Genomic DNA, 12,500 nt, shown 5'->3' on the forward strand with positions numbered 1-12,500 from the left:
TACTATATATATATATATATATATATATCATATATATATATAGATAATATATATATATATTATATATACTATATATATATATAGATTTACATATTCATATGTACATATACTGCAAGATAAATTCGTAATTTCTATTAAATGACTAAGTCTGCAATAACATAACGTGAATGTATTTGTAATGTGAGCTTAATTTTCATTTCATATTAAAGCCTTTATAACCATCATTCATGATATAATGGTATAACACAAGTAACAATGTAAAAATCGACCGCTTTGTAAATGGTTGACATTAAATGCTTATTTGAATAATTATATTTGCCCTGATTGTCTAGTTGAGAAGGTGGCATTCTTATAGTAAACATGGCAAACGGTATTCCTAAATGTTTTTTTTCCAACTCTTTGGAGGACTCTTGTGACGACTAGTTGTTCTAAAATCGTTTATTTTTATCCCCCATCCTACGGAGACATTTCTCGAGAGGTCCTCTCACCCCCTCGAGGTCGTCATTTCAAGCATTTAGGTGAAAATAATGATTTTTAGTTTACGCTTGTATGGATTTCTTGTGATCACTGCCAGGAAAGTAACCACCCACGCTGCCAGTGTAAAATTTTGTTGTGAACTTATTTTCATTGTTATTATTGCAGGTGTTATTGAAAATAATGGCTATTTCTGCAGAATTTATTTTTTATTGAAGTTGCTACATTCTTCTTATTACTGACTTTTCTTCTGTACTCAAGTTGGTTATTGAAACTCCAAATGGGGGATTCATGTAAAAACGTGTTATTTGTCCTTCTGAATATATTATACAATTTGACAAAACGACGTTTTTGCCATGAATCGCCCTTTTGGCGTTTTAATAGCCAACTTGAGTACAGAAGAAAAGTCAGTAATAAGAAGAATAGAGAAACTTCTTTCCAAAATAAAGACGGCTGAAATAGCCATTATTTTCAATTGATCCTGTATTAATGAAGGCCTTCTTCCAGCATATTATTATTATTATTATTATTATTATTATTATTATTATTATTATTATTATTATTATTATATTATTATTATTGGTCATATGGGGCGCGTTGCCTAAAGTAGCTAGCGGCTAAATTGCTATTCCATGGGCGCACCTTACCGATCTCCTGACGGTGGACGGGAGAAAAGGGTCTCCTGGGTTACGTTTAGCGACGGTTTCGATGGGAAGAAGGCAAGGGCATCCTTATATTTGGAGGCGGCGATGGTCGCCGCTATCGTCTAGGGGTTTTGCGCTACTAAACCTAACCCAGAGACTCTTCTTCTCCCTTCCACCGTCAGGAGAACAGAAAGGAGCACCCTGGGATAGCGATTCAGACGCCACCTATTATTATTATTATTATCATTATTATTATTATTATTATTATTATTATTATTATTATTATTATTACTACTACTACTAGATATCCCAGACTCTTGGAAAGGTGTATTTTGAATAATCTTATCAACAGATTGGATTGTAGCTGATAGAAATAGCGACTATTCTTTTCCAAATGATAAGTCATATGTATACAGAAATTATGTATGATAAATTCGTAAAGTAACTAAGTCTACGGGCATAACCAGCTCCGTTTCACGGAATCGCTTCATACCCCCATCCCCTTCGGAGGGGGGCGGGGGTAGGATGAAACCCATTATAAACCATTTTAGGGGTCACCACTATAACCCTGCCAAGTTTCATGCCCATCGGACCAACCGTTTGGCCGTGATTGAATGACAGACGGGCAGACAGACATAACGCCCATTATAGAAAGATAACTCGGAAGATGAATCCTATTCCTACAGAACAGTCACAAAGGAACCATTGACTCGACATTCAAGTTCAAGACTCCCAAGAATACGGTGTTCATTTGAAAGCAGTAGCTGAAGGTAATAGGAAATTTAGAAAGAACGAATCAGTTAGAAAGAAAGAAAAACTAAAAAATTAATAAATAAATGAATAGATATAAATGTGATTGAATTATAAAATACAAGGAGGAAGAAACACACGAATTATACACTGCTGAAATGCTGAGAAATATAGAACCCTCTGTTTATGATGAGACTAACATCAAAATAGTGTAAAACTGCACACAATGAATATTATAGGCATTTTATTACTTCCTTGGGAGAGAATCTCAGATGACCCTCTGACGTTCATATCATTTCTCCTCCGGCGCAGCCCGAGTCCTCCTCCAATGCATCCCAAGTATACCTTTTCTGACCAGCCTTATTGTTTAATTACCCTCACCTTCACCACTTGGTACCTCATGAAATAACAAAACAACACCTCGAAGACATGGCATCTCCTCTCGTTTATGACGAATGGAGATTGGAAGAGTTTTTAGATGTCTTTGCAATACATACAAATAACTATGTTAATGATGTCTCAGATAAAGACCGGCTCAAGCCCATGCTTATAATAGTGGCTCGTAAGTCGAAATAAGAATGTGGAAGATAAGAAGAGGCCGTGTGAAGTAGACTTCTAACTTGGGTTCCTCTCTGGACGCAGAAATCGAGTCCTTGGTCTTTCTTACACTGCCTCTAAGTGGACAACTGTGTAAACGTCACTCAAGGAAGTGGAGACAATATGTCACCTGGGATTGTTTATAGTGACAATCTGGAAGGTTTGGGGACCTCTCCAGCGATCTCTCGACGAATAAACTGTTATTTAGAGTAAGGTTTGGTGCGTGTGGCCATGTGTTGTGTAGGGTTGGGGGGTCGGTCGTGGAGCTGTCAAAAGGTTTCATTTGCACTGACCACAACCAAAATGCTTCTTTTTTATAGATAGAGTAAAAGGTGGTAAAGAAGTGAAGTATGAAAGATCAAACTGATCAGGTATTTTAAATAGCCTCTGATTTATTTATTTATGACTACTAAAACTGGTTATTGATACTGAATATATTAATTGAAGCTCAAAGAACACATAAACTAACAGCGAGTACCACGAAAATTGGTCTTCCTTTTGCACAGTAACAGTAGCAATGATATGAATTCATTTTTTAATTTTGTTTCTAGAAATTATAATTAATAAGACTTTAAAACAAGGTAAGCACAGCTAGTATTCTTTTTGCTCATTCCTTGGGAGTTCTATAATAAGCGATAATTATTGCCAGTAGTTTACCAGAACATAGAGAGAACGAAGATTTGACCGGATATCACCAACCGCGGAAATTTCTACACAGAATCTCTCTTCAATAACATCTTTTCGAAATAAGGAAAACTGGAACAAATGTCATCATCAAAAAACAACTTTTATTATAGGCACTTGATAAAATCCTGCTTGATTTAATCTTATTGGTCCCTTGCTTAAATAACGATAAGTTACTTGGTGTTGAGTTGAAGTTGGTGGGTCTCAACAAGAATGGTGAATTACAAGGTTACCATGGTTATCCTAACAAATTTCAAGAGAATAAGCAGCCACCCGTTAAAGGAAAAAAGGGTTATTATATATATCATATATATATATATATATATATATATATATATATATATATATATATATATATATATATATATATATATACATATATGTACTATATATATATATAATATATATATATATATATATATATATATATGTATATATATGTATATATATATATATATATATATATATATATATATATATATCATATATATATATATATATATACATATATATATATATACATATATAGATACATATGTGTGTGTTTTATGACTGCGAGATTTAGATTTGTGCTCATTATATTGCAATTCTAGTGGTAGCATTTGATTTGTGCATATGATCTTATCAAATAAACGATACCAGTAAATTTAAATATACGTAATTCTCTCGATTCAGCAGTCAACCTTGCCATAATTATAGAAAATATGTCCTTATAGGAACAATTTGATTCCCACCACAAATAATTATACAACATTAGTTTTTCTTCCCGATAACCTACATCTAAATAATTATCCATTGTATTATCATTAATTTTATCGCGATGCGTCACCACAATGGATATTCAGGGACTAAACGCCAATGGGGAAAAAATGTCAGAATAATTATACCAATCAGTCTTCTCAATATTTGGGGATATTTTTATGTGGGTTTGATGCATGAATGTTTTCCTGTTTTTTTTTTTCTTTTTTTTACCTTCAGTATTTCGGTAACTCGCTTTTAGTCTAGATGTAATTCTAAAGTAACAGCTACGTAGTGCAGAAGTATATTTATGAGTTGAAAGAGTCCACAGAGAGAGAGAGAGAGAGAGAGAGAGAGAGAGAGAGACCATTACCATATAAAATCATATTGCATCTCAACTAATTAAATTCTGATAATTCAGAATATGAAGATTTGTTGTACAAAATTTAGAGCTCTCCATTTGCGGGATTCTTAAAAAGAACGTGAGAACATTCCGCTACTGAAATTGCAATGAGTATTATGCCCAGAACCGGTTTTGCATATCCAGGGCCATTTGTCCCGGACTTACGGTTCGCGTGTGCATTTGTTTTATTTTCAGACTTGTATGTTTCTGTCAAAGTGATCTACTGGCAACTTATTTTCTTGGTCATTTTACTGCGATGATACAGGCCGCTTCCCCCAGGTTAACAACACAAGAGTTACTTGACTGAGAAGAACATTGTGTGGCTGAAAGTATTTCCATGAATTGTCATTCGTCCATAAATTCATGGTTGTATAAAGGGAATATGATGTTATTAAATATATTGTCCTTCATTCATTTCTCTGTCATACATGCTTTCGAGACACACACACACACACACACACACACACACACACACACACAGCACACACACACATATATATATATATATATATATATAGGATATATATAATTATATATTGACGACTATCACACCACCTCCTGAGGAGGTGTGAAAAATACACGAAGCGCTCGGTCAACTCCTTTCATTCCTTCCTCCAGCTTTACGACTATATATGTACATATACATATATATATATTGTATATATATATATATATATATATATATATATATATATATATATATATATATATATATATATATATATATATGACTGGTAAAAATGTTCTGTAACAACAGAATTCCATCTAATAAAAGGAGCCCATAAAAACACCAAAATGTAGAGAGAAAAGTACTATATTTCAGAGACTGCTGTCTCTCTCTTCAGGTATATGAATGAGAAAAGTTTACAGAAAAAGGTGGTATTTATACCAAGAGATTCGTCCACAAGTAAGCCAATTTAGGTCACCCCGCTGATAATCTTCCTTTAATCTTCTTAAAGCGTTGGTTGAATGAACACTGCGTCGACGATATCTGATATCCAATTCCCTTTGATGATGTGTTCATTACCTGCTTCTCTTTTATTAAGGCCGATTCCATCATTTGACTCTTGTACCGGCAGTTGCTGCTATAAATTACACATATTCTAAAGATGACACTTTGCAAAACTAGAGATTGAGTCATTTAGGGAACAAACGCCTCTTTTCTTTTTTTTCCCATCTCATCCACAATTTAGATCCTTGGGATGCTTTGTATGAGCGAATTGCTACTATTTCTCACTCGGGTTATCAGATTGGACATTGTTCGCCTTACAATGATTCTTAAATTGTCTGGGCAATTTTTGTGAACATCTGTGTGGAGGAGTGGTAGCGAGGATTGTTTGTGAAGCGTCTCAAAATGTCATTGTGAACGCCAGTGATATGTCTCATGGTCTCTCGGGTATAATTCGTCCAAAGGGAACACGCACAGATACTGTAGCAATACGAGCGGAAGAGCTGCAGTTTTAAGTTTCGCTGACAAAAGGCAAACCTCCTTGCAGTCATGTTGCCAGTTGCACATAGGTTACGACGCCTCTGTTCTATGTCTCCCGTATCTTTTAGGTCGTCCGTGATAATGTGACCCAAATACGGAAATTCGTACACTAATTCCAGCCGATTGTTTCCGAAGAAATTTTTTGGTTCTGCAATATATAATACTAAATAAATACAGTGGCGCGTCTCTTTTTTTTCAACTTCAGGAAGAGCTTCGGGTAGTTTACTCTGTCAAATGCTTTTCTAACACCTATAAAACATAGGGTAACAGTAGAGGCTGATGATAGGTAATAGTTCAGCAATTCTTTCAGTATGTAAGTAGTTGCAAGTGTCGGTTGAGTGGTTTACTTTAAATCCGAACTTGTTGTCAGTATCTTTGACGCGATCGTTGTGATTGCAATCGGGCGTTAATTGCCAGGGTCAGCTGAATCCTTTAGCTTGTTTTTGATTAATGGTATCAAGTGAACTAAGAGTAGGGAGTCTGGAAGATACCGAAGAAATACGCACGCACTGAATAGGGCAGCTAGCAAAATGTAGATTCTCGGATGGCAGAATGTGCAAGCTTCTGCAGGGAGACCATCGCAGCCGGGTTATTTATTACAAGGTAAGTTGTTTATGGTATCACTGATGATACCTGGCGTAATACGATCTGCGAAATGAAATTTAATGTTATCAGTAAAGAGTTTATCTACATCCATTCGGGAGTCATGATCGTTTATGCAATTCAAGATATTGCTGAAGTGATCGTCCCACACACTTACAATAGCCTCGTCACCGACTGCTTCTCCTACTTTCTGTGATAGCTTTTTAATATTCGGATTTAGGGACCTGATGTCCTTTCAAAGACGAGAATAATCACCGGATTCTAAATTTCAAACACTGTATGGGCTGTAGTTGCTTTTCATGTAATCTACAGTGCTTAAACGCAAGTTTGAACTGCGCTCTCGCCTGTCTCAGCAATGCTGTGTTTTTCCTTTCCTCGGGTTACCATTTTGCCTCCACAGTAAAAACATTTATCGTGAATATGTATACAGATCTTGAAGCAAGCCATTCCAACCAGATATATTACGAGAGTTACCTTGAAATCTAAAGGTAGCCCTGCCGAAAGCAAGCATAGCGGAATTTTGTTCGAATAGAATTCTTTCAGATCTCTCCTGTGGTGGTCATTTCTACATTTTGTGTTAGTACTAAGTAAGGCGTCTGCCGGTTTATCTATTAACGGCGACCTGGTTTCCGTGGTCACCCTAGAGTATCTGGTTTTCTGTTATTTTTAAAATCCAGTCTACAGCTGGTGAGCTTGTCAGTTAGGGGCTTCTTGGTAGAAAGGGATGGGGTACTGAATGACACCTGTAAATGGATGCGATCGTAGCCTTTGCAAGTTCGTGGGCGAATGCTTTAGGTCACAAGAGAATCATGAAGTTGTGGAGGCGTAATATAATGGTCCACCCAGGAGGTTGTAATTTTGTCTGTTCTACTTTGTACGTAGGAATACGAGGAGGGAAGGAGGACCCTTACATCGCTAATTTGGAGAGCATGATTTTGACAGAAGCGAGTAAGTTCATTATAAGATTGTTTTGTGGGGAGAGAAGTAAGGTCTGCGATTATAAAGATATGACCAGCAGGAGAATCGTGAATAATACTTTGTAACTCATCTAGGATCATGCAGTATTGATCAAAGTTATTGTTATTTTCCCAGGGCATATAAACATTGATTATTAATATCTCAGACTCCCCTAGTGTCACTTGGCCGCAGCAATCTATCACTCCTATAGGTCATAACACTTACCATATTTCCTAACGATTTGTGCCACAGGAGAGAAAGGCCCCCTTTCGGGCGACCGGCTACGATTTGATCCGTAACTTGCATCGATGAGGTCGGAAAAGCTCTGAAGTCTTCATGTATTGAATCGCAGATGACAAGGTCATGTGGCCAGAGGAGCGTTTCTTGCAATGCAATGATGCCTTTGAAGTTTTTGCAGAACATGTTTAGGAGAAGAATGTTCCGCTTGAGGCCAAAAATATTCCAAGAGATTATATCTAATGTATCCATGGCAACTCACGAAGGTGAGCCATGAAAGAGGGGTGTCAGTAAGTTCCCCTTGGGGTTGGGGGGCCTGGTGTTGTTGTGTCAGGTTATATCTTGAGACTTTTATATTAGGACCGAAATTCTCACCTTGAGGAACATTGGGGTGTTGAAATAGGCAGGTAATCCTGAAAGCCACTTTATGTTTAATATTGCATGGGAGTTCGTCGGAGATGAGGGGTCTGATCTGGTGAGAAACTGTGAGCATATAGTGAATCAAAATGTGACATCTCTTCTCAGGTTTCGGGAAGGTGATTCAAGATTGTTGGGCTGTCGGTCCAGCGGGCAAACGAGAGGTTCTTTTCTTTTTTCTACTTGCTTGTGTCTGCCAACCGCCAGACCCCTCATAGTCAATCTCATCATCACCCACGATGAGGGATTTTGGGGGAGAGGTAGGGTCGGGAGATTCACGAGGGCACGTGATCGTCACTGAGGATCTACGTATCTTCCACCAGGCACTGGGGAGGGAGAGGAGGTTGGGAGTCCAACAGTCCCCTCAGAACGGTTTATAGGTGATGTGGGCGCTTCATCCGAGGGAGAGAGGACAGTTCCCACTTGAGTGGGTATGGTCATCTCGACTTCGTGTCGCCCTCTCACTTCTCTCGTGTTGCCGGGAGGCGAGGAAGTAGATACCACAATCGAAGGAGTCTGGTTACAGTGAGCACTAGTTTCCAATTTCCTGAAGGAATTTGCCTTCGTATGCCACGCTTCGAGCCCGGGCCAATAAAAAATGAAAAAAAAATATGACTAATTTGTTCATGTGTATGTCTATGTCAGATGCGTAATCTAGTACTAGACTATATTATTCTTGGTGTTTGTATTGGAATGATAAGAATTAACTGGCCTTCCTGCCTTCTTGTCCCATTCCCCAGATTTATGGGGGCTGCAATATCCTTATCAACTATGAAGCAGTAAACATGAAATTTAACTACAGTACTGGAAGTAGTAATAAACATGAAGAAATGTGTTAGGCGATAATAGATGTTTGAAAAAAACAAAGATGGGGAGTGAAACAAAACATTGTTTAGTCAATATAAAGATTTTGGTTGATCTCGTTTATTGGGATTTAATGATTACAGATTTATTTCACTGTTGTGTGGCATATGATACCCGTGTCTATTTAAATTGTGGTCTTGTGTGTGTGTGTATTGGTGTTGTGCGCGCGCGCTCGCCTGCGTGTTGGTTGGGGATGGATGGTGTGGGGGTAATGCATTTATATTTTGGCTGCTGCAGCTTAGAAGAGAGGTTTATCCCTTTAATTATATTGCTGTACGATTGCGTAAGTAAGACGCACCATTAATATTCAGTATTATTTAAAGACGCTGAAGTGAAAGAGACTGAAGGACTTGAAGCCTTTTTTTTTTAAATATAATTCTTTTGCTTCTATTTCCGGAGTGGGGCTGGGTAATTCAGAGGTTCGTTGTAATTCACAGAATTCGCGAGTGTGTCATTTGAGGCAATCGCTATAGAGGCTCTTATGGAGAATTCACCTCAAGACCTCTTTTATGTATTTTTATGTCTCCTTGATCTTTTTCGAGTGGGACATATCTCACCAAGAGGTCTTTTTAATGTCTTTCTAATGACTTCTTTGGCAGAATACGTCTGCTGTTCGGGGAAATGGCACTATCGCTTATGAAACGGTTTTCCCTTTTGATATCGCTTTCCTTTATGAAAAGGTTTTCCCCTGTAGTGAACCATTATCCTTATGAAACAGTTTTCCCCTACAAACCGTTTTCCCTTATTAAACAGTTTTCCCCTATAAACCACTTTTCCTTATGAAACAGTTTTCCCCTGTAAACTGCTTTTCCCTTATTAAAATGTTTTCCCTTATGAAACAGTTTTCCCCCATGAAACCGCTTTTCCCTTATTAAAAAGTTTTCCCTTATGAAACAGTTTTCCCTTATTAAAAAGTTTTCCCTTGTGAAACAGTTTTCCCCTATAAACCACTTTTCCTTATGAAACAGTTTTCCCCTACAAACCGTTTTCCCTTACGAAAAAATTTTCCTCTTGAAACAGTTTTCCCTTGTAAACGTTTTTCCTTATGAAACAGTTTTCCCCTATAAACCGCTTTTCCTTATGAAACAGTTTTCCCCTACAAACCGCTGTCCTTATGAAACAGTTTTCCCCTATAAACCGCTTTTCCTTATGAAGCAGTTTTCCCCTGTAAACCATTTTTCTTTATGGTATCACTTTCCCTTATGAAACAGTTTTTCTTTATGAAACAGTTTTCCTTTATGAGACAGTTTTCCCTTATGATATCACTTTTCCTTGTGATATCGCTTCCCTTTATGATATCGCTTTCCGTTATGAAAATGTTTTCCCTTATGAAACAGCTTTCCCTTATAAACCATTTTCCCTTATGAAACAGTTTTCCCTTATGATATCTTTTTCCTTTATGATATTGTTTTCCCTTATGATATCGCTTTCCCTTATGAAACATTTTTCCTTTATGAAACAGATTTCCCCTATTGAGGCAGTTTTCCCTGATGAAATAGTTTTCCATCGCCCTTTGACTCTGAGGTCTGAGGACTTATGCTATCATGTTATAATTATTTTGAAGTTGCCATACTGTTTTGAACATAGCTCTTTGCTTTCCAAGAATTCATTACTCAAGGGATAGTCAGAATTGTCTTATTTTATTCATTTTCCCAAATTCATAGATGTACGAGTATGCGTGCGATATGAAGAATATACTCACTTGTGTAAACTTAATTCACTCCCAACTGCAGTCAGCGCGGAATCAGAGGAATGTATTTCTGGAGCTTACAGATTTTGTTCTCGATACAATGCGGTTTCGGATCCCACAGTAACCTGTAGGTCCCGTTTCTAAGTAACCAATCGGTTCCTAGTAACGTAAATAAAAATCTGGTCCTTTGGGCCAGCCCTGTGAGAGCTGTTAATCTGCTCCATGGTCGGGTTAAACTAAAATATACCTGTTCAAACTTACATTCAGTAAAAGAGGGTCAGCTAAATCATGTAACTTTCAGAGCGCAAATTAAAGGGATTTTCTCTTACACATCTTAAAATAAGACGCCATCCTTACATGAACACCAACGCAAAATTATTAATTTCCCGAACAGCGAAAAATCAAATCCATGTACGAAGGAAATACGAATATTTACATAGCAATTCCCATTCATTCATCTCCTTTAGTTAGGTTCATAATCATCTTTCTGTCTACCTATCCGTCTATCTATTTACTTACCTATCTATTGAATTAAAGAAATATAAACGTACATTTATGTTCGTACGCTCACTTAAACTTCAGTTTATTGCTTTACACAAACTGAGTTGTGATTTAATTTTGCAGAATATGCAAATATTCATTTTCCTAATTGTAAACGTTCACTCACCATGATGTTCACGGTTTATAAATAGAAATGAGACGTGTAAAATTCTTTATACTACTCATTATACCGCAACTTATCGAAATAATGGCGCAGCTTTTGCAAGCAGAAAGCAAACTGTTCGACTTGCTGCTGCCTGACAAGTCAGGTGCTTAGCTGTGGAGAAGATAACAAGCAACTGCAAGGAAAAATCGGTGCTCATTGTTAGCGTAAAACTGTTGGGATTGACAAGCTTTTAGAGCTCGGAAGTGTCTTACTTCCTTAGCAGTTGTCGAGTAAGGTAGCTCGCGTTTTAAAACGAAGAGTTTCCGTCACCCGAGGAATAAGTCCGTTTTTTAAACAATATTCTTTTAAGTAAACGATCTTAATTTGGATATTCTTGCGATTATTGGCCTTTCCGCATAGAGAGAGAGAGAGAGAGAGAGAGAGAGAGAGAGAGAGAGAGAGAGAGAGAGAGAGAGAGAGGCAACTATGAGCAAAGATTGGGTTAGGTTTTGCATCAATTGTGTTTTGCGTTTGGTATTCGCATAAAATTCTTACATGATTGCCTTCAGTAATTGTTAGCTAGAACCTATTTCCACACCGATTTATACGAGAAAAGTCAAATGGCGATTTTAAACACACAATTTACGTTTTGCTCTTCTATGAGAGTGCATAAACATTTCGCAAAGTTTCCGGGTAATGTAACAGCGAAACGATACGTAGAAATGTCCTTTATAAATTCCTTTCTGAAACTTCTTAAAGGAGTTTATTCGAGGTGGGCAGCAAAAATGATATGATTAAAATGAAAAGGGCAATGACTTTTCATTCGAAGAGAGGAGCATTTAATAAGGAAACATTTTCTTCCCAAGTCAAATGAAAATGGAGAACAACTGTGGAAGAAAGACAAAAAGATAAACTTAGACGAATCTTTATTGCCACTCGTTTGTTGCAAAATTTCCATCGTAGAAAAATACAGCCGAAGCTCGTGAAACTTCAAGTCATATTTCCCATTAAGTTTGTGTCCGCAATATTTAAGGTCGAACTTTTTGGGAAAAAAATGAAATATCCTAAAAAACTATCGGCATCAAAGTTACGAGGTTATTTTCCCTAGTAACCTTTATTCATATCATTGGAAGTACATTCGAAAAATGCTGGGATTCATTCAGTATGCATATACTTTACGGGTAATATTTAGAGAAGTACTGAGTTTATATAAATTATCAAAATGTTTTCTTATTTAGCATTAGCTCGAAACCTTTGGGAATGAGACGTTTTGTTTTTCATTGCCAAAGTCATAAGTGCTCTTCTTC

The 12,500-nt window shown here is 37.0% G+C and overlaps 1 pseudogene; it reads left to right on the forward strand.

Annotated features, from left to right (window-relative positions):
• LOC135220663 (glutamate receptor 1-like) overlaps positions 1 to 12,500 on the forward strand; it is a 338,668-nt pseudogene that overhangs the window by 268,951 nt on the left and 57,217 nt on the right.

Source organism: Macrobrachium nipponense, chromosome 2 (genome assembly GCF_015104395.2).
Source record: "Macrobrachium nipponense isolate FS-2020 chromosome 2, ASM1510439v2, whole genome shotgun sequence".
In the NCBI taxonomy this organism is placed as follows: Eukaryota; Metazoa; Arthropoda; class Malacostraca; order Decapoda; family Palaemonidae; genus Macrobrachium; species Macrobrachium nipponense.